This window comes from Thermobia domestica, chromosome 9 (genome assembly GCF_964235325.1).
Source record: "Thermobia domestica chromosome 9, izTheDome1.hap1.1, whole genome shotgun sequence".
In the NCBI taxonomy this organism is placed as follows: domain Eukaryota; kingdom Metazoa; phylum Arthropoda; class Insecta; order Zygentoma; family Lepismatidae; genus Thermobia; species Thermobia domestica.
This window is the reverse complement of record NC_137462.1, coordinates 115,930,796-115,954,626: the sequence shown is the minus strand read 5'-3', so window position 1 is coordinate 115,954,626 and position 23,831 is coordinate 115,930,796. Positions and strand designations below refer to the sequence as shown.

Below are 23,831 nucleotides of genomic sequence, written 5' to 3'. Positions count from 1 at the left end.
CACCTTCATTTTGCATATTTTTTTCCAGTTGATCGTTCAAGTTTGAAAATGCTTCCTGCAGGTCCTTTTCGTTCTCCGCTCCGCCTGCGATGATCAATGCTATGTCATCAGCAAACCTTATTGTGCTGAAAACCTGACCATTTACTTTTACGCCTTTCTTGTTTTTGTCAAAGAATTCTTTCATAGCCTTTTCTAATATAGACGTTGAATAGGAGAGGTGAAAAAACACATCCTTGCCTTATTCCTTTACTTATTCTTGCTTCCTTCTGATCTCTCTCTATAACAGCTGTCTGGTTCCTATAAAGTTGGTATATTATTCTTCTGTCTCTGTAAGCCACTTTCAGATTCTTCAGTGCTCTGAACATGATATTCCAATCTACGTTGTCAAAAGCTTTCTCTATATCTACAAATGCTATTACAATTTTTATTTATTTATTTTATATTATTATTATTATTCTGATGTGCTGTTTCATGATCAACCGCAGACTCAGTATTGCATCCCTTGTTCCTCTTTTCCTCCTGAATCCAAACTGGTCCTTCGATAGCCCTTCTTCGATTTTCCCTTCTATTCTCCGTGCGATAATTTTGCCCAGTATTTTTGACGCATGGGAAAGCAAACTTAACGTTCTGTGTTCTTCGCATTTCCGTGCGCCTTTTCTCTTACGAATGGGCACCAATATGCTTTTCTCGAAGTCTCTTGGCATTTTTCCCGAGATGTACATTTCATTAATAAGAATTAAATAGTTTCTTCTTTGTTGCTATTCCGAGGTTCTTAATCACTTCCGTTGGTACTTGGTCTATTCCTGGGGCTTTACCATGTTGCATTTTCTGCAAACCATTGTCAAATTCGCGCTGTAAAACTGATGGTCCTAATTCATTTTCATCGACATCTTCTTCCCTCTCTATCTCTTCTTCGTTCTATCTGTCTCCTTTGTAGTTCTTCAATGTATTCCTTCCATCTTGTCATCTGCTCCTCTTCTACTAGCGTTGTCCTGTCCTTGTCTCTGTCGACTCTGCGTTTCCTTTTCTCATCAAACTGCTTCCTAACCTTTCTATATGCCGTTTCTGCATTGCCTTTGACCATATTTTCCTCAATTTTTTTTTGCACAAGTTGTTTATCCAGTTTTCTCTGGCTTTCTTTCCTTCTCCGTTGATGTGATTTCTGCACCTTCTGTATTATTCTTCTTTGTTATCTTGAACTGTCTTCTTTGGTCCATCATTTCCAATATTTCTGCTGTTATCCACGGTTTATATTGGGTTCTCGTTTTGTTTTCCTATGTGCTCGTCGGCAGCTTTTGTAATCCATGCTTTCATGGCTTCCCATTTCGAGTTGATGTCATCACCTGTTAAAGCTATCTTAGACGTCTCTTTGTCTGTCAAATTTGCAAATTCCCTTTTCATGTTTTCATCTCTTCTAAGCTTGATTGTGTTCCATCTTTTGTTTGGCGTTACCACTCTTTTCCTCTTTAGTCGGAGTTCACTCTGCATCAAAACTAAATTATGGCCTGAGTCAACGTCTGCTCCTGGGTAACTCTTACTGTTCTTCGCTTTATTTCTAAATGCTTGTCGGGCCAGTATATAGTATATTTGGCATCTTTCTTTGTCTACTAGTCTTGTACATGTTTACCTTCTTCTTAATGGTTGATCGGAGAGAGTTTGTTACAGTCAGATTATGGCATTTGTAGAACTCAACTACTCGTGCACCTCTCGCATTCCTTTCTCCTAGGCCGAAATTCCCAGTTACATTCTCTTCTTTGCCTTCGCCGACTACTGCGTTCGTCACCCATGATGATTAAATTGTCCTGGTCTTCAACTTTCATCAATACTTCTTCTATTTGCTCATAGGTTTCTTCTACTTTCTCATCTGTGTAGCTTGATGTAGGCATATAGGCATATAGGGTTTGGATTACTGACATATTCCTTGGTTCGGTTGCTATCTTCAACATTACTATCGTTTCATTGTATCTCCAGCTGTCTATAACTTTGTCCAATCTTCTTATTCAAGACAAAACCGACTCCTGCTCTACCATTTAAAGCTCCTGAGTAAATCATTCTGAAGTCCCCACTCCACATGTCTCCTCCATCAGCCACCTAACTTCGCTGACTCTCAAGATATCTATCTTCAGGCATTCCATTTCTTTCTCCAGATTTTCTAGTTTCCAAACAGCGATCGTACATTCCAGCAGGGGTTTCGTTTGATGACGACCGAGGAGGCCCTGCTGTTGCCCCTCACTGCCGGGGACGATCCTCGGTGAAACAGTAGTGTCGTTTTCCCTAAAATTACATTCTCTTATCTCTCTTTCCTTGTTGTTTTCTAGGGACTGAGTAAAGTAGTGGTGTCCCAAGTCCTTCCACCTCACAGTGAAATAGCCATAGTGGACATCCTGTCCCTGCCTGTTTTTGTCCACATCTGAGCCTTGCCGATACCAATCATCTTCAGCCTCAGTGTGATAATGGTAAAGCTGCTGCCCACTGTCATAATATCTCTCTTCGTCTGGTTCTTACACCTAAAGATCTGTCCGACATGGGAAGCCCTTTGATAGCGAAGCTATCCCCGGTATAACTCTTGGAATCATTACAGTTCGCAAGCCACCACCACAACCAACACAAGGTGGAAGGAATGAATTAAAAAGAGTAAATTGCTACTTTCCTTGAACAGCCTATCTCTTCCTATGGCATCGGAACCACATAGCACGAGGTCTGGGGCAAATGCTCCCCTTGGTCCACCCACGAGACGGCTCAGCCTAGTCAATTTACAATCTTTCAGGACCTGCAAAACACTATCAACAGATGCAACTAACTCAATATTTGACACTAGAGATCCACATGGACCGCAAACGATTTCGTTTGGTGGCAACCTAAAAATCACAGTGTATGATACGGGTTGGTTTAGTTTAAATTTTAAAAATAAGGGAACAGTAGTTATAATTAATAAATTCTTTTTGTCAAAAAACATTAATTATAAGTTAATTATATAATTAAATAATACGAGGAGCCTATTGAAACTTATCAAGAAGCCTCAGAGAACAGCAAACAAAGTTCACTATTTACTGATTTAAACTGAACTATGACAGACGCAATGCCTATGGAATTGAAAAAAATGAAATGAAATCTTTGAGTTTTACGTCCCACGGTTATGCCGGCTAGGCTAAAGGAGACGGTGATGATGAGTGATGAATGAAATAGTAGAATGAAGAAAGTGGGAGGAAACGGGAGAACCCCGAGAAAACCCACGCACACGATGTTTGTCCACCACAAAGTTCACTTGGCGGGGGCCGGGATCGAACTGTGGAACTGAAATGTGAAAAACACGGTTAAAGATAAAGAACTCGCTGGAAGTTTAACTCTTTGGCATAACGTCCGAGTACATAAAAATGAAAGAAAATCAGTGTGTGAATTGAATATTTACCCCAGGGAAGATGAATTGACGTACATACGACCAGCCATCACAAATTACCCCTTCGCCTGGTGTACATATGTAACTACTGCTTTATAACATATGGTTATATTGAGTTTGACAGGCAAACATACACCTTCTTCTTGGATCTATGTTTAGTGACACATGTACACCACGTGAAGTAGTATTTGTATGGCGTCATAGTTTCTCAATTAACACTTATGGCACGGAGCATGAAATCATTTTTGTGATCTATTACACGTTGCCGCACAGCGTACGTTGATAGTATTTTGTGTGCCTATACGTTGCCCGTACAACGTACGTTTTGCTTTTAAAATGCAATTTAACTGTCGTACATGTACCCGACACGGCATTCGTCCCTATTACATTGAAGAGAAGTGTTTCCTTAGCCATACCGCCAACACATGTCAGCACTAGTACTATTCAGTGTTCCTTCTTTCTAGTTTAGCTCGACGTCTGCACTTTCATAAAACGGCTCCCACACACAGCCATGATCATCTGGATGCTAAGGATATTATAGACGTGTTTGGTGAAATATCAGCATCTGACATAAGTAACATTGATTTAGAAGGAGATGAAGATCCAGACTTTCAGTTAGGATGGAGTGACGGAGAAAGCGACAGTAGTTCTGGCTCGAATGATAATAATTCCGTATTGCTAGATGATTCATGTGCAAGTTCATCATATAGGAATGTACAAGGAGGTGACAGAAAGTGGTCTTATCGTGATGACCAACCGTCTTTGCCTGTTTTCGAAGAAACTGTAGGGTTTTACGTTGCTCTTGATCCTTCATGTACTCCGTTAGATTGTATTTCTATTTTCTTTGGAGCAGATATGCTCAGACATGTGAAATTGGAAACGAATCATTATGCTGTTGACAAAATTGAGTTACTGCGTCGTCAAGTAAAGTTGAAACCACGTTCTATGTGACACAAGTGGGTTACAGTGAAATAACTAATTCTAATGAGGGCCTTTTGCTTGATACTAGCGAGAAGAAAACTATATATATCGCCCAAATATTATATAATTACTAACAATACATTTCAGCACATCTGGGAATTTTTTGGTACTAAGATTATGCTTCTATGATTTGGCTAATAAAATACCATAAATAAACATTTTTGGAAAACTATTTATAGTTTCGAGAAGGTAAAGGTACATTCTTTCAAACACTACTACAAACATATTTATGGATTGAAAGAACTAAGAGAACATATGGGACTAAAAACACCAAAAAACCTTCGTCTCCACAGCCATAACATAATACTAAAGGCTCGTCCTGGAGGCCAAAATACGAATAACGTACGGCGTACGCGCATAGTGCCATAAGTGTTAATATTAAAAATGAAATGAAATCTGTGAGTTTTACGTCCCACGGTTATGCCGGTTAGGCTAAAGGAGACGGTGATGATGAGAGATGAGTGAAAATGGTGGAATGAAGAAAGTGGGAGGAAACGGGAGAACCCCGAGAAAACCCACGAGCACGGTGTTAATATTGAAACCGAAGGTTGCAGTGTATTTGTACACTCCTGTTGTATGGAGACGGAATATATTCTAGGAACACTTCATTGATTGCAGAAAACAAGCTCTTGCTATCTATGACAGCTTTTACTCGACAATTTTGTGCCACAGGAAACCGCTTTTTGCTATCTATTACGGGTTTTAATTCCATGGTAAACAACGATAAACCCGAAAGTAGTTTATATCTGAAACTTTCGGTTTCAACAGGGAGTTACGACAAAATATTTCCCATTCTTAGAACGCTAAACCAATTTTTTAAACAAACGCTTCTTGCTATTTCTTATCGTTTTTGGTCTATGTAGATCAATATTGAAACCGAAAGCTTTAGTGGAGTCTATTGCTTACTGTTTTAGTACAGAGTAAAGGATATAGGACGCAGATCAAATGTACTCTTGGGATGCTCAATCGATAGCAGAAACAGCTTCTCCATATGTTACTGTTTTTGCTCTATAATGATCAACGTAAACTGGTAATTGTTTATTTCTTATTACTGCTGGTTTGATTGTTGCTTACGTATTCAAACTCGATCTGACTTGCTACGTACTGAACAAATTTAGTAGTGATATATCAAGTAATCCTTACGGGGGTAGACTACTAAAAATGATACAGATGCTAATCATTTTTCTTTTCCGGTTTTTTGTTAAGTGAAAAGAGATAATGAAATGTAACTTACTACAATAATAGATAAATTTAGTCTATACCCGAAAATACGAATCAAAAGAACTTTTAAAGTTGCCATCCATAGAAATTACAATGTGGCCAGAATATGAATTACCCGAAAATCTAGGTTAAGGCAGCGATTAGAAAAATGAACTAAACGGTAATTGATGACTTGTCATGTTGTCTAGGTACCTTGTTTGCTACTTTTTAAATAATATTTGTATTTATTATTACTTAAAAACGAGCCTTACTTAAAAAACACGCCTCGTAGTTTGGTTTGCGCATGCGTATATTTTTTCTACATAAATTAAAAAATGAACGTCAGTTTATCTGAAAAGTCGAAGTTTGCAAAATTTTTTCGAGCACTTCCGGTTCGAATTTTAAAATTCTGTTTTCACGGTTGGTAAAACCTAGTTCCCCACTTTCCGAAAAAAAAAAAAATGTATCGCTTCTGTGTGCAACCGTTTTGTCGCAAAAAAATTCGAGAAATTGTAAAATTTTCAAAAATCGCCATTTTTGGGCGCCATTTTCTCGAAAACACCATCTTTTAAAATTCTGAAATTTTGTCAGATAGTTCAACTTTACATCAATAAATAATAAACACACCAAATACCATTCTCGACCAATGCTGCATGAATTAACTATAGCCTTTTGAAGTTAGCGAGGTTTCGTTAACTTTGATGTCACAGTTAGCAACACTGGAAACAATAAAAGTGCAATGATTTGATGATGTTTCTGGTTCATATTCATTAAATGAAGAATAAAAGGTTTTCTTGACATGTTTTTTATTATTTTAATCAAAATGGCTCTCTGAAATAGTAAAATGAGCCTTTCCCCTTCTTTTTTTTATTATTATTATTATTATTCCAAAGTAATCTGAGATGGAAATTACGATTACGAAACAGAAATTTCAAGTTCACTTACTTAAAATGGTCTTCGGAAATAAAATTTCACTGATTCTTTCCCCACATGGACCATTCATTTGCTTGCTTGGTGTCTTCATCGCTAATCATATGTAACCGTGCAGATGCTCCAATAGGTGTTGATGCACTCACAACTAGTCAAGGGGTGGATCCAAGGGGACGACCCCCCCCCCCCCAAGAAAAAGAAACTTTCTTATTTTGTATATAAATAAAACTCATCCCCGAGTTTTTACCTCTTAAAAGTAGCTCTAAGTAGCAGTATTACAACCGCCCCCCCCCCCCAGAAGTCCGCCTCTGCGTAGCACATTGTCGATAGCCACAAAACACTTATTTTCACTTCTCTTATGCTCTTCCTGTACCCTGCTGAAGGTCCATTTGGAAGCATAAACAGCACGTAATTCATTATTTATTCATAATATTTCTGCTACCCACCACTGGTTATTATATATGCATGTAATATAAGTTCCTTTTAGCAGACTTCTTAAATTTACACTTTGAACTGCAGAAGCTCGATTTTGGGGTAAGCATGAAGTTAGTTCATGGTGACCCGTTACTGCCATAAAAACTTCGCCATTTTCCGAAAGCCAAAGGTGACTTCGTTGAATACCAGCTACCGGTCGCAGACTTTCCCATTCTTGCCCCCCCCCCTTTTTTTTTTTTTTTTTCCTTTCTCCGGAAGTTGTCGAATTCAGTTCCAGGCAACAAAACGAGAGTAATACCTGGAGTTTGTACTTGCGCTATACTCACGAATTCATCTGCGGTTTTAGTACTGTGTATCTGGTTTTGCCTAAGGTTATGACGCGTTGTCGCATTCTTTACACCCCCCCCCCTTCCCCGCAATACCGTCGCAAATACCCTTACATAGCCGGTTTCACTGCTTTATCCTACCTATCTGCATCTCCAACATCTGAATGCGATTTTTAAAGTGGGATTCAGCACCATCAGAAATCACTGACACGGTTTGGGAAATTGTAGGCACATTTTCAAGTTGTTGAGTTGAGTTAGTTTTACTTTAGCGTCCCGTTCAGCAGCGAGGCTATATGAAACGTGAACCTACTGATTAACGTGGAATCCGAACCACATGAGCTTCCGCCAAGAAGCGAACCCGGATCTCCCACGCCAAAGGCGCGTACGCCAACCGCTTACCCACGAGGGAGCTCACTTATTTTCACGTATTCGAACATTTTTCTATAATCTATATTTTCGCTTTTCTTCGAGTACTTTTAGAATCTTGTCTATGGCTATGAATACATGAACCGAATCGTGTGTTTTGTCGTCGCTTATTACAACAAAATTGTCAGTTGTTTCATATTCCGGTGATAACTCAGAATTTCACTTTGCAGAATAACAGACCAGTTTTCAACGAAGTAAACATAAAGTAAAATAGAATTTGTATCTTGAAATTTTATACGATGCTTTTCGGTAGTAATTAATTCTTTTTGGATTTTCTTGATGCGGTCATTAATTAGAAATCTTAAAGTTAAACCAGCAATGTACGATACGAAAACAGAAAGCGGCACAGTTTTTTGACGAGATTATTGTTTTCCCATATGGCATGCGTAACACTTTCATTTTCATCAGGATCAATAATTAAAGACTCCACACTTATTCCGTCCACTCCAAGACATTCACCATACTCTTGAAGAAGACAGTTGTCATTTCCTACGGACCATAATACGAAATGAAATAGATCACTCATGACAGCTTCAATACAGGCTGCACCTTTGATTTGTTTTAACGCAGTAGCAGCTAACTTAAAATTTGCATAATACACACACACATCCCTCGCAGGTTGCGGACTGACCCACTTTAGTCGAATACTATAAAATTCCGAATGACCCATTCTTATGCTGGAATTGTTCTGTTTAAAAAGTCCGTAAATTTCTTTAATGGAACGCGTTAGAAAACATTTCGATTTATTTTTAACTTTTTATCCTTTTTCGATCACTGTAATGACATCGCACTTAATTGAGACTGTCTGGAGCATTCCAAATCATTACTGAGCTAATAGTTTACGCTTTTCATAGATCATCAGAATTTATTGGATGGCCATTTCAAGTAAACTTAAAATTTGTGTGTTTAGTAATCGTAATTTCCATTTCAGATTAATTCGGAATAAAAATTTAAAAAAAAAAAGGCGGAGAAGGGGAAAGGCTCATTTTACTATTTCAGAGCCTTTTTGATTAAAATAATGAAAAACATGTCAAGAAAACCTTTTATACTTCATTCAATGAATGTGAACCACAAACATCATCAAATGAATGCACTTTTACTGTTTCCAGTGTTGCTAAGTGTGACATCAAAATTAACAAAACTTCGCTAACTACAAAAGGCTGTAGTTAATTCATGAAGCATTGGTCAATAATGGTATTTGGTGTGTTTATTATTCATGTAAAGTTGAACCATCTGACAAAATTTCAGAATTTTAAAAGATGGTGTTTTCGAAGAAATGGCGCCCAAAAATGGCGATTTTTGAAAATTTTACAAGTTCTGGAATTTTTTTGCGACAAAACGGTTGCACATAGAAGCGATACATTTTTTTTTTTTTTCGGAACGCGGGTAACTAGGTCTTACCAACAGTAAAAACAGAATTTCAAAATACGAACCGGAAGTGCTCGAAAAAAAATTCGCAAACTTCGACTTTTTAGATAAACTGACGTTCATTTATTAATTTATGTAAACGCATGCGCAAACCAAACTATAATATAGTTTATTTAAATCCCTATGTACATACCACAACAAGAATTATAACTCTACCTGTCTCCATAGCCGAATGGTGAGGCTCCGAAGTTGACCATTTTCCTTGTCTTCTACAATTCATAAATTGTACTCCCCGTCTTCGATGGCCCATTACTTGGCGGGAAAATTTTTCTCGACAAAACAAACAAACATATATATATATATATATATATATATGGGTCTCTTAAAAACATGTCTGGTTGCTATAGAAAAAAGTTTCAATAATATCTGAGGTGGTGATGGTACATGCTCTGCATTGAAATGGAAGGCACCTGATATACAAATATTCAGATCATGTCCTGCTCCCCCACATTTAACCCATTAACGCCGAGATTATTTTTTGTTTTTATTTTCGGTGAAATTTGTAATTTTGAGTTATTTAGGTGTAAATACCATTTACGAGAAATTTTGAGTTCGTGACGTAAGCGGTTTTGTTGGGGTGCCCCGTGATCATATGAACACGCTAGGCGTTTAAGTACTTTCTTATATCATGATTAAGTGGATCGCCTGTTAAATTATTAACACATATGGAAAAGAAGAGAAACATTTATTGTCTTAGAAATTGTTACACTTTAGAAGACAAAAATGAACACAGTATTTGAACTGTGGAATTGTCAGGTTATGGAGCACAATATATATGGGAATTTATGGAAATTGAAAAAAAAAAAGTTGGTGCGCGCACAAACCCATGTTACATTTGAAACATTTCGTAGGTACTGTATTTGAACAGAGTGTACTTGCACAACGTTTACGCTTAGACCGCATCACTAAGTGGTTTCTCCCATAAAGACAAACGTCATACCTTACATGGTGTTGACTGCTGGACTCAGAAATGGCTGAAAGCCCTGCATCTAATAGAATGGCTTTATAATTTTCCAAAAAAGTTTGTACAGTATGTATTGCAAATTCTAAGTGTAAAATGCCTATTCTGGCTTTTCTCAAAACATTAGCCATGCGATTCGTGCGATACACCAATCATCCAAGAGAGAGGCGCCCACCACCACTTTTTGGACTTGATTCTAATTCTATAATATGAGATATCCTGGTCCATTTGATCAGTAAGTTTCTTGTGCTTGCTAATATTCTCCGAATTCATACGAACGAGTACTCTGTTTTCATTTTGGAAATTTTGCTCGACATTAAAAACAGGCTGAACCCCGTTACACGTAACGAAGTTGTAACGACAGAGTTGTCGCATCATCTTCACCAAGTCGAGTATTATCTGTAAAAACAACTTCAGCATGACTCGTAAGTTGGCGCCCTGTAAGGTTGTCCATTTCCATCCCCTTTTCCCGAATCTTCATCCGAAAAGAATTTAAGTCTCGGAGGTTCAGCGTGTCTTGCATATTATGCACGTCATCCGATTCTAAAATATCAAGAATTTGTTAAAGTGAAAGACTTTTGTATCTAAAGGGAAAACCATACAATTACCAGTAACAGGAGTTGCAGAAGTCATTTCAAATAATAATAATAATAATAATTCAACTGAGAGCATGTACAAACTGTTCTAAATTGATATACCTGCAAAATTTTACTGTATTATTGACACCTATACGTACGTACGTAACAGAGAAGAAGCTACTTAAACGCCTTGCGTGTTCATATGATCACACTGATGGAAAACGTCAATAACCATGATCCAAATATTTTCAGATGAGTGAAATGTAATCTGTAACAACTTTTGACATCTCTAAAACATAAGCCAACAGAAAATAATTTGAAAGGATAAGATATAAGATTGTTCTTTAATACTTGCTGCGAGGACGATGCCATTTTTCTTGTATTTCTGGCGCGTTGCGGATATCTGTACCTCTAGGTTACATTCACGCCGCAGTGTGGAATTTGTTTTGTCTGAATATCGTTAACAGAACCTTCTCCTAGTAGTCAACACACAAAGCGTAAAGAAACCACTGAAAGTATGTTATACAAGGCTCATTTTCATAAATACTAACCGCTGTGATCATATGATCACGCACGGCGCTAATGGGTTAATTTTCAATCGCCGCCACTTTATGTATGTAATAGAGACTAGTAAATGCAGTGTAACTATCAAAGTACATCATCACTCTAAATATCAATCACTAACTCTTAGAATTAAGTTCACAGTGCCTCCCATTTCTGTCTTCTTCAAGAATGTGGTGAATGTCTTGGAGTGGATGGAATAAGTGTGGAGTCTTGAATTATTAATTCTGATGAAAATGAAAGTGTTACGTATGCCATATGGAAAAACAATGATCTCGTTAAAAAAAAAAAAAAAAAAAAAAAAAAAAAAAACCCTGTGCCACTTTCTGTTTTCGTATCGTACATTACTGGTTTAACTTTAAGAACTGTAATTCATGACCACAACAAGAAAATCCAAAGACAATTAATTCCTACCGAAAAGCATCGTGTAAAATTTCAAGATACGTGGACTTCATTGAAAACTGGACTGTTATTCTGCAAAGTGAAATTCTGAGTTATCTGCGGAATATGAAACAACTGACAATTTTGTTGTAATAAGCGACGACAAAACACACGATTCGGTTCATGTTTTCATAGCCATAGACAAGATTCTAAAAATACTCGAAGAAAAGCGAAAATATAGGTTATAGAAAAATGTTCGAATACGTGAAAATAAGTGAGCTCCCTCACGGGTAAGCGGTTGGCGTACGCACCTTTGGCTGGGGACCCGGGTTCGCTTCCCGGCGGAAGCTCATGTGGTTCGGATTCCACGTTAATCAGTAGGTCCACGTTTCATATAGCCTCGCTGCTGAACGGGACGCTAAACTACAATCAACTCAATTCAACAACGTGAAAATAAGTGTCTACAATTTCCCAAACCGTGTCAGTGATTTCTGATGGTGCTGCATCCCACTTTAAAAATCGCATTCAGATGTTGGAGATGCAGATAGGTAGGATAAAGCAGTGTTCTTGCAGTGAAACCGGCTATGCAAGGGTCTTTGAAACGGTATTGCGGGGAAGGGGAGGAGGTGTAAAGAATGTGACAACGCGGCATAACCTTAGGCAAAAACAGATACTCAGTATTAAAACCACAGAAAAGAAATAAAATCAGGGTGGAAAAAAATCATGATTTTTTTTAAAAAAATCATTTTTGTTGATTTTTTTGATTTAAATCGATTTTTTTTATTTAAATCAAATCTTTCTCCTCGCATAATACAAGTCGAGAACTGAAGACAAAGCATTAGGAATTAGTATTAAATGCTAATTATGCCATTTAAGTGAAAATACTGGGGTTGAATTTTAAATTATCCCCAATCGTTAACCTATATAAATCCCAAGCAATGTCTCTTAACCCTTTTAAATGTAAATTATAGACTTTCACAGTCAAGCAGCTACACTATCATCCCTATTTATCCTAGGATCATGGTACATACATCACTCTCTTTAGAATAGAATAGCTTTTGAAACGGTAACATTCACATTTCCCTATCATATCCCTGAAGAGGGAAATTTTGAGAGTAATCGGCATTTCTTTTTACTTTTTATTTTAAACTTTGATCCCCTCTGGATTCCCCTGTGTTAACGCACAGATCTCAAAATCAACTGGGAAATACTAAGGGGTGTACTAAATGTATGTACAAAATTTCAAGCTTCTATCTTAAGTAGTAAGGGTGAGGAAATTATTTAACAGTGAGCTGAGAACATTCCCAAATGCCCCAAATGACCCGGATGTAATATAAAAATTTCCTCAGACACCCCTATTTATCCTAGGATCATGATTTGTACATTATTCTCTTCAGAATAAAACAAATTTTCAAATGGTACCCTTCAAATGTTCTCATCATGTATCTGGGGCGGGTAAATTACGAAAAAAGGAATTTTCTGTTAAAAATATATTTTTAATTTTTTTTTTTTTTACCTCTGTGGACTTCTCCCCCTGTTTTAAGGCAGAGATCTGAAACAAATCTGAAAAATACTGAGGGGTGCACTAAGTAATTGCACTAAGTGAATGCGCAAAATTTCAATCTTGTAGGTGCAAAAGTATTCTAAGCCTGCGAAAAATAATATTCCGCAAATACCCAGATTCCCGTATAAAACAGGATCTCAGGTACCAGTTTCCTGGGACATCCCAATTTATCCTAGGAGCATATTACGTACATCATATTCTTTAGAATAGAACAGCCTTTCAAACGGTCCATTCATATGTTTCCATCTGAGGCGGGAAAATCACGAAAAAAGCTATTTTTGTTTCCACGCAGAGATCTGAAAACATCTGAAAATTGTTAAGGGATGCACTGAACGAGTGTGCAAAATTTCAGTCTTCTGAATGCAAAATGTAACCTGCCAAAAAATAATAATAATATGCATAACAAAAAAATTTTTTTTTAATTTATGACGTCATCACACACTATGCCTCAATGCAGAAAGGCGTGAAAGCATATGTAACGTGTTCTAAAATGCCTCCAATCTTGAAGAAAACGAAGTAAAAAGCCTTATTGGTACTTTTTAAATCGAATAATGAAGATTCTACCTTATCACCTAAAAATAGGTGATATAATTTAAAAGGCTAAGCATTACGGAAAAAGTACAGCAACGTTTACAAAATGACACTTTTTTTTCACAAAAGTTACTGATATTTGGCAGGGGCCTATTTTTAAAAACTCAGAACTTGCTTGCGGCATGAAATACATAAATTTCGCTTTTTTTTTTTTTTTTTTTTTTTTTTTTTTTTTTTTTTTTTTTGAGAGAGAGAGAGGGGATAGGATTCCTCTAAATACGCTCTATTATCTGTGAACAAATAAACAGACACGCACAAAAATGAATTTTCGTCTTAAATGTCGATGGTGATTTCCCCGTTGAAATAGTTAACGATTTTAAAACCCAAACCCAATGTTACGAAAAGAAGAAAGGAGGATTGCTCCCTTACCTGTTCAAAACGGGATTTTCCCTAATCATCCTCTGCATGACACTTGTTTTCATACTATACTGTATATTTGAGTCTCATTGTATTATGATTATTAACTTCCTTAATCGAAATAACAGAACAGAAACGGGATTTTAGTTATTTTCACTTTAAATTAATTTATTTTGGAATTTGATTTAAATCAACGATTTTTATTTAAAAAATCCAGTGATTTAAATCTTGATTTATATCGTGATTTAAATCAGACTGATTTAAATCAATCCACCCTGAATGAAATGAAATCTTTAAGTTTTACGTCCCACGGTTATGCCTGTTAGGCTAAAGGAGACGGTGATTATGAGAAATGAATGAAATGGTGGAATGAAGGAAGTGGGAGAACCCCGAGAAAACCCGCAAGCACGGTGTTTGTCCACCACAAAGTCCACACGGCGCGAGCTAAAACCGCAGAATTCGTGAGTATAGCTCAAGTACAAACTCCAGGTATTACTCTCGTTTTGTTGCCTGGAACTGAATTCGACAACTTCCGGAGAAAGGAAAAAAAAAAAAGGGGGGGGGGAAAGAATGGGAAAGTCTGCGACCGGTAGCTGGTATTCAACGAAGTCACCTTTGGCTTTCGGAAAATGGCGAAGTTTTTATGGCAGTAACGGGTCACCATGAACTAACTTCATGCTTACCCCAAAATCGAGCTTCTGCAATTCAAAGTGTAAATTTAAGAAGTCTGCTAAAAGGAACTTATATTACATGCATATATAATAACCAGTGGTGGGTAGCAGAAATATTATGAATAAATAATGAATTACGTGCTGTTTATGCTTCCAAATGGACCTTCAGCAGGGTACAGGAAGAGCATAAGAGAAGTGAAAATAAGTGTTTTGTGGCTATCGACAATGTGCTACGCAGGGGCGGATCCAGGAAGGACTTCTGGGAAGGGGGGGGGTAATACTGCTACTTACAGGGTTTGCCCAAGTGGGCCCAGCCCGAAAAAACCCACCTGGGTTTTTGAGATTTTCGTTAGTATATTATTGGTGCAATTAAGGTGATCACATTGGAAGTGATTTTTATCAGATTTTGGACTTTTCTTGGGTGAATTAGGTGCTTTCACGTTAATGTATACAACATTCAACGTAAGACCTTTATAAAGTTCTGAATGCACTAAATGCATAAAAACAAGCCGTACTTTAGATTGAGATAATTATAGAACAAATTAATGTATGGATTGCGCTTATAGCCTATTTGAAGTAAAATATACAATTTTACGTGAACAGTGTGCTTGCCCACTCGGCGACGCCGAAGGACATTATCGCTCATACGTCTGATGGGCTTAGGGCCATAGGTGCTGGTACTACTAGTAAATATGTAGTGTATTAATAAAACTATTATTATTATTTTTTATTACCTTTGATGGTAACACAAGTATTCTTCAGTAGAGTTTGGTTTTCCAACAATAGTTTAGTTTAGTTATTTGTTGCTACTTTTCAAATAAGCATTCTGTAGAATCAACAGCAGCAATAGCGTATAAATTCTTGTCAAATTTAAAAATCTTAATGCTCGGAGTTTCGAAGAGTACGTACGTAACGCTTACTATTTCAAGTGCTGAATTCAAACTTCCGTACTAGTGGAAGTTTCGATGTACAGTAAAGAAAGCTTATAAATAATAATAATAATTCGTCGCGAAAGAAGTGCTCGAGAAATTCCCGCAATTAAACGCACAAAGCATCGGAACTGAATACTTCAACAATAAAACTATTTGAAAAAAAAAAAAAAATGAAATCAAATCTTTCAGTTTTACGTCCCATGGTTATGGCTGTTAGGCTAAAGGAGACGGTGATTATGAGAAATTAATGAAATGGTGGAATGAAGAAAGTGGGAGGAAACGGAAGAACCTCGAGAAAACACACGAGGCGGTGTTTGTCCACCAAAAAGTCCACACGGCGCGAGCTGGGATCGAACCGGGGACCCCAAGCACCGGAGGTGACGCTCTACCACTGAGCCACCGCGCCCCTAATAAAACTATTTATTTTACGCTGTAAGATATTTAGTTTCATTTAAAACATATTGAAACATTTACTTAATGAAATACGAATTATACAGGGTGTTTCAAAACAACACCGACAACGTTTGAAAGATGATTCGTGACACCAAGGTAAGACAAAAAGTATAGAACAACTTGGGTGCACAAATGCTTCCTTTCGGAGTTATAGGCTGCCGAAAATATGAACTATGAACTTTAAGGGTCTACAGCGCCAAAACTATGGTTCCTACCGTAGTCGGGTCGAGACTTCACTTAACAACTAAGATGTGCACTATACAAAAATACACGTTTCAGAATGCTGCGGTACTCACGCAGCAATTTTTATAGAGGGAGTTTTGCTACGGGCATATAATTTGAAGTACTCACCAACTTTATTTTGTGACCTGAATTAAATTTAAAGAAAATATATATTTTGTGTGAAACCTAATACGAAATTCTGCTTTCTATCTGTGGTTTTGGCCTTATATCTAATATACAATTTACAGTATTACAACGTTGATCATTTCATTATTCTGAAATCCTGATAATATATAAGAAATGTGTCCAAAAGTATCAGTATCAGTACATCCCTGTATTATGCTCTATAGGCTGTTTACCTAATATTCCATGAATACACGAACTCATAAAGTACAGAATTTAACTTCATTTTCCTCCCTAATTAATCCCTCTAAACTGGTGACCTTTATTAAACAGGGCTGATCACAAAGACTAAGACTGATTTTTTTAAACATGTCTTTATTACTAAAACTCTATATTCACATGATCTTTCTCAAAGTAGTCCCCTCTTGAGTGAACGTTCCTGTCATTCCTGGAACATGAGATGCATGCCATTTTAAGATATGTCCTTCAGAATCGCCCCATTCTTCACCAACGCTTCAGTTCTCAAAGTAAGTACAGCGGAGCTTTGCCTCCAGTAATAACTGACTGAAGAAACTCCTCCAAAGCAAAGGAATGCAGCACCTCACGGGAAGTGTCAACTCGCACAGCCTTTTGTTCTGATATCAACAGTTGGGACATATGGAAGTGATCGTGCATTATTGAAAAAATACTACCATATGAAATTTCCAATACCAATTAGTTTACGCAATGTTATCCTTTGATCCTCGCGGACAATCACAGTAGAGGCCTTGCTTAACGCATAAAACTCGTCCCTCTTTGAATTCTCTGAACCACCGAAATACTGTTGCTCGAGGTAATGCACTTTCATCGTAAGCCTGCTTGAGCTTTTCGTATGTTTCAGAAGCTGTATGGTTCAAGCGAAAACAAAACTTTATTGCTCAATACTGTTTCTTCTCATGTAACCTCCATCGTATGCATATACGCAGCACATGGTGAGGTGAAGCGGAAGCAGTGTCTAAAACAGCGTATTACTTCCAAGCTACCGATATGACAATGCTGACATCTAGTGAGAGTATACATGAAACACAACTCTTTCACTATCAAACACGCCGGCATTCGGCAACAAAGGAAACTGCGATACAATAATCAGTCTCAGTCTTTGTTGATTAGCCCTCGTACCTTTTTGTGTTATTCTCATGCTGACATATCCTCTGACTCTGTTCATCTCTCCTTAAATGTTTACTTCTGGCCACATCCGCGGCAGTTAAACAATAAAATAATTAGTAATACAACGCTGAAAACAAGTTCATGTGGGTGTAATCCAGTGCCGAAATTAGCGGGACATCAGCCCTGAGTTCAAGTCAGATTAACATTAGGTCCTATCCTTCACCAGCTCAAGGCTTTCATTAAGAGGCAGCACAAAAACTCAAAACTTAGACTACATATAAGCCCATGTCTTAATAACTATTTATAATATCAATGTCCTATATTTTCAAATTAACCAACTTTCTTGTTTAAATGAGGCAAGAAAATGAAATGAAATCTTTGAGTTTTACGTCCCACGTTTATGCCGGTTAGGCTAAAGGGGACGCTGATGATGAGTAATGAATGAAATGGTGGAATGAAGAAAGTGGGAGGAAACGGGAGAGCCCCGAGAAAACCCACGCACACGGTGTTTGTCCACCACAAAGTTCACTTGGCGGGGGCTGGGATCGAACCCGGGACCCCAAGCACCAGAGGTGAACGCTCTACCACTGACCCACCGCGGCCCACTTAAATGAGGCAAGAATTACCATTTCCTTATTCCACGGCACCTCAAAGCTAACTTTGGAATTCCTTGATTTTTAAGTCAATTTTTGTTTGGAACGTATAGCTAGGTCGGGGTGTCTACTTAAATTCCAAAATGAAATTTCGTGACCTTTCCTTTCCCAAACCATAAAATTTAGTAACCTTCTGAAGAGTGAATTTGGGTGCGAATTGGGTCAAATTTTCATGCATGCGATAGAAACGTGCTTTGCTTGCGATTTGGTACGGTCTAAAGCCGAAAATCGACATTTTTGGTGGTGAATTTTGACGTTTTATAGAACAAAATTTTTCAGTCTATACCATATTTCTCCAGATAAAAAAAAATTCGTGGTGTAAAAGCTTAATTTCGTGACTTTTCCTTGACTTTCATGACCGTTTTCTGAATTCGTGACTTTTTCATGACTTTCGTGACCGATAGACACCCTGTAGGTGCAACACTTAGATTCTCCAATTTTAATCTCCTTACACCTAATACCCAAATCTGATTGCAATACATTTGCAGTCATTATATTGTTGCTCTCGGACACTTCATTAAAATTAAAAACAATAATTTTCCAGTCATTCTTTGTTATGGTGTGTGCGTGCGTGCTACGCCAATAAAATAAATATTAGGTTCTGGTTTACTTTCGGCGCACCACATTTTGGAAGATTTACAGGTAAAATTCAATACTTTGCATGAAAAGACCTTTTATAAAGAACAAATTTCTGCAAGCGATAGAATTAAATAGAGTAATACAACTGTATTTTATGTTTACAAGCAGTGTTGGCAAAAACCATGGTTTTTTATTGAAAAAACAAAAAAAAAACTTTTTTTTTTTTTTTGTTTTTTTGTTTAAACCCGGCTTATTTGGTTTAAATAATTTGTTCTATTTATTTATATCACATATGGACAGAAATAAGTTTGTGTCGCCTTGGTGTTATTATGCGACAAACGGGTTATGCTGGAAGGAGTCACATAAGCTTAAAGTGGAATCCAAACCGCTTACATCTGGGAGAAATTGTCCTCCATTTGAACTCGAAACCGGGACTAATTGACCACAAATGCGATACGTCTGCCGACTCTCTCACGAAGAACTCCTGATAAAAATACGTTGCACTGATCTTTACATACTTGTTAATATGATAGTCAAGAGTCATTTCAAAAGAACAAAAATATAAACAGTTGCACAAGTGAAACCATTATACAGAAATACGTATCGACAATTTCAAAATACTGCAGAGTATAGAAGAACTAATTTAGTCCAAGTTGATTCACTACTACTTTTATTAGTCCAAGGTAAAAAGAACAACTACTTAATTTGCATATCAGTAAGAGAAGTGAATAAAGATATTAATTATTTGAGTTCACTTTGGCTCTGACCCATTTATACATAAGTAGATACCAAAGATACTTCTGATTTCAATAAATGCCACTCGTGAGGTTTGTATGACCCCCCCCCCCCAAAAAAAAAATCTCCATTTCGATGTATCTTATCAATAGTAAACATTGTTAAGCCGAAACAATATTTATAATTTTTCTCTGATTGCAGCTGAATAACAATAATAACAAACTATTAAAAAATCACAAAAGAAACATTCATAAACTTAAATAAAAAAAAAAAAAAAGTTGCTTTTGTAGTATAATCTCTTTGAGTAATGAAATGAAATCTTTGAGTTTTACGCCCTACGGTTATGCCGGTTAGGCTAAAGGAGACGGTGATGATGAGTAATGAATGAAATGATGGAAAGAAGAAAGTGGGAAGAAACGGGAGAACCCCGAGAAAACCCACACACACGATGTTTGTCCACCACAAAGTTCATTTGGCGGTGGCTGGGATCGAACCCGGGACCCCAAACACCTGAGGTGAACGCTCTACCACTGAGCCACCGCGGCCCCTCTTTGAGTATGGGGAATTTAGGTTCGAATATAATACGAATAATATACGGGAGTGAAACGTGATCATCAAGATTTTACGAATACTTACACATTTACAAGCATTTTTTGTGTTTTGGATTAAACCACTTGGTTCTTTTGAAAAAAACCAGCTCGTTTAAACCAGCCAACCCTGTTTACAAGTGTAGGGTTACTAGTGTAAAATCATTACAAGTGCTTTACAACGGATAAAATAAGTGAGTGCATATGAAAGATGACTATATTAGAAACTATTTTCCACCGGTGGTGTATTTCTGAGCAGTGTAGAGAAGCTGCACGTTACGTTTACAATTGGAGCGCTACTAGTATGAAACCGTGACCAGTGCCATTAAAACTCGTACCATTGCCAAAATCCAATCGTATTCACTACCCTCGCTTATGCGTATATCCAGCTTCGATGATATGCCTGCTGTCTTCGGACGCACTCTCACGCTAACGCTCGTGGCCCCCAGCTTCGCCCTGCCTTGACTCGGTTAATTAGAATTCGTGCTTCTTACTGGGCACCTAACACAGGTTTTGCTTTGTTTTTAGCACTGTAGTTTTCATGCATACATCCAACGCCTTATTTAAACGAAGGGTTAAGTTTAGAGTTACCCCTCCACTTTTTATAGAAATCAGAAAAATTTACAGGAGAAATGAGGTAATAAATTTTAATTTGAAGTTTTTATTTGATATTTAGGAATGTAAGTTCGGCAGGAGACTTATGTTTAATACGAGAAAAGATATGTGGAAGTTAGTACTATTTGCCGGATGTGGATGCATTCGCGGAAGGTTTCAGCATCATGGTAGTTGTAAAATATGGCGAACAAGTGTAATGGATGCGCAAAAATAATGAAAAAAAAAAAAACTTTTAAATTTTTGTGAAGCCCACGGAGTACTGAAGTTAACAATTTGTAATACATTAAGCACTGTTTTTTGTATGTTGCAAAGTCCAAGGGCACCTTCAGACTGGATGGGCAACTCTAAACTTAACCCGAATTGTAATTTTTTAGCAATTGCTTATGATGACTTTGAATTTTAACTATGTCATGTGAGATATTTTGGCATTTATTCCGAAGTTGGACGTCCGCCTTCGCCACGTTTTTTCGCTGTCATCTCCTTTCCACATTTTCTCAAATTTGTTATTAGGTTCATTAATCCGTGCTCTTCACAAACTTTTAAAAGATTTTACTCGTTATCAACGTATTGCTTTACAAATGTTAAAACTGTTAGTTCACAGCCCTTGTCCATCCGCCATGTTGATAACATAAATGCTCGTTACTTTCCCACAACTAATATGAAACTGTTCGGTTACCTTGCGCCAGGGTTGGCTGGTTTAAACCAGCTGATTAAAATAAATAAATAAATAAATAAAAAACTGGTTTAAACCAAAAAGAAAAAAAAAAAGAACGAAAAATGCTTTAAATCGTGTGAACTCCATGGTGACGTTTCCACATATAAACCATCTGCATTAGTTTTATCTCCTTTTCACCTTTTAATCAAGGTGTCCTATGTTCAGAATTCTCGGTCGAAAGACGTAGCGGTTTGGATGTCACTTTAATGCGAAAGTCTTGTTTATAACCTCGGTATTACATAAAGATGTTAAGCCTAAACATATGAAACGAAGCCAAATTGTATGTTTTTGCTTGCCTGAATGCTTGTGGTTTTATAAGAAAGGTTGCCTAAATGTATTGATAGACATTTGCAAAATTTATCGACTGCCTACGTAGCTTCCAACATTAGCTTGGATTGGATTTCGTTTTAATTTTATTGAATGATATCTACATAGTAAATTTGGAATTTAATACCTCAGTTTTAGCGTACTGATTATGATATGTTGACCTTCGATTTTACATGCAAAGCAATAACAGGATTTGCTTTGCATTTAAAGTAATAACAGGAGTTTCCCAATGGCTAACGCGGGAGTTTCCCGATTTATATGTAATTCTGTATAATGGTTTCACTTGTGCAACCATTTATCTTTTTGTCCTGAAATGACTCTTGACAATTATATTAACAAGTATGTAAAGATTAGTACAACGTATTTTTTATCAAGAGTCCTTCGTGAGTGAGTCGGCAGACTCATTGCATTTGTGGCCAATTAGTCCCGGTTCCGAGTTCAAATGGAGGACAATTTCTCTCGGATGTAAACCGGGAAGCTGTTTGGATTCCGCTTTAAGCTTGTAAAACCCCTTCCAGCATAACCCTGTTGTTGCATAATAACAGCAAGGCGAAACAAACTTATTTCTGTCCATATGTAATGTAAATACATAGAGCAAATTATTTAAACCAAAAAAACTGGTTTAAACAAAAAAAAAACGAGTTTTTTGTTTTTTTCAATAAAAACCTTGGTTTTTGCCAACCCTGCCTTGCGCCAAGTACTTCCCTCCACTCGCCGTATAGTCCCATGTTTGTAACCACTTACATATAACAAATAAACAGATTCTTCGAGACCCTTATATATTATCAAGCCCACAAACTATCAAATTATCCATATCTACCCTGTAAATTTTCAAAATTTTGCTGGAAACGGACGTCCAATTTTGGAACTTAATCCGATATTCTGATGTTGCGTAGTGCAAATTATTTAGGAAGTAATAAGAAGGAAAGGAAATTTGTGAAAGAATTTAATTTTTCAACAATTATATCGACTGGTGCGGCAAAAGAAACCTGCACGTAATATTATATTACTGAGAGACGTGTAGCACCACAAAAGAAATTACATTTATTTCATTATCTGATGGTCAACAGCTCGTTTGTTAATTTAACGCATTCCTGATGTTTCAAGAATGCTACTCGTTGTAATAGCTAACCATTAATCAAACTGTAGTGCTTATATACAAAAATACACAAATTTACCATCCATTACGAAAGTCACGATGTGTTTTTATCTCAAATAATAGCAAAACATTTACGTTTATGTAGCAGTCACTGAAGTGACTGAAAAAAATTGTATACTCACTGTTTATGAACTAGGAAATTACCTTTCACAGCAATAATTGAATCTTTTCTAAATACACACAACCTATTTTCAACATGACTATCAAAACCAAAGCACTTTATAAATTATTATTTCATGCAACGTTTATTAACCAGAACTAGAACCTATGTTCCATAGCACGCACGACTACCATAGCACGTACCATAGAACAGCGCAGTGCTGCCAGACCGAGCCCCAGTTCGCGATTAGCGTTCTGATTGGCTCCCTGTCCGTGACGTCATGTGGAGGTATTGAAGTGAAGATTGTTTTCGCTTGCCTGCTTGTTACACTTCGCGCTTCATTCGTAAAACAGAATTCAAAACATAATTATGATATCCCTTGTCTTTCCAAATACAAATAATGAGTTATTTCTACTCACAGATGAGACAATATAATGTAATAAATATATAAATATCGTCAATAATGGTTAATTATCTATACAAATAAAAATGAATATAATGTTTACTCGCTAATTCATTCTAGAGCTTTGGATCGATTTTTATAATTTTTAGTACCGTACATGAGTTGACCTGGCCCTTATTACTTTGATTAAAGGGCGAATCCTAAGGGGTAGAAGGGGTTCAAAATTTGTACCTAAAATACAGTATCTCACGAACCTATCAAGTTAGAAAGATGAAACTCGGTATATAAACTCCTC

General features: G+C 37.0%; 1 protein-coding gene across 2 annotated transcripts in view; it reads right to left on the bottom strand.

The window, feature by feature from the left end:
• LOC145694955 (uncharacterized) overlaps nt 1-23,348 on the bottom strand; it is a 229,111-nt gene extending 205,763 nt beyond the window's left edge. Inside the window, exon 1 of one of the 2 annotated variants that reach the window (XM_081771761.1) lies at nt 23,156-23,348. The gene's annotated coding sequence lies outside the window, so the exon portion shown is untranslated. The remainder of the gene's footprint in view (nt 1-23,155) is intronic. The other variant, XM_081771760.1, reaches the window with a different exon arrangement.
• Nucleotides 23,349-23,831: the final 483 nt, after the last annotated feature.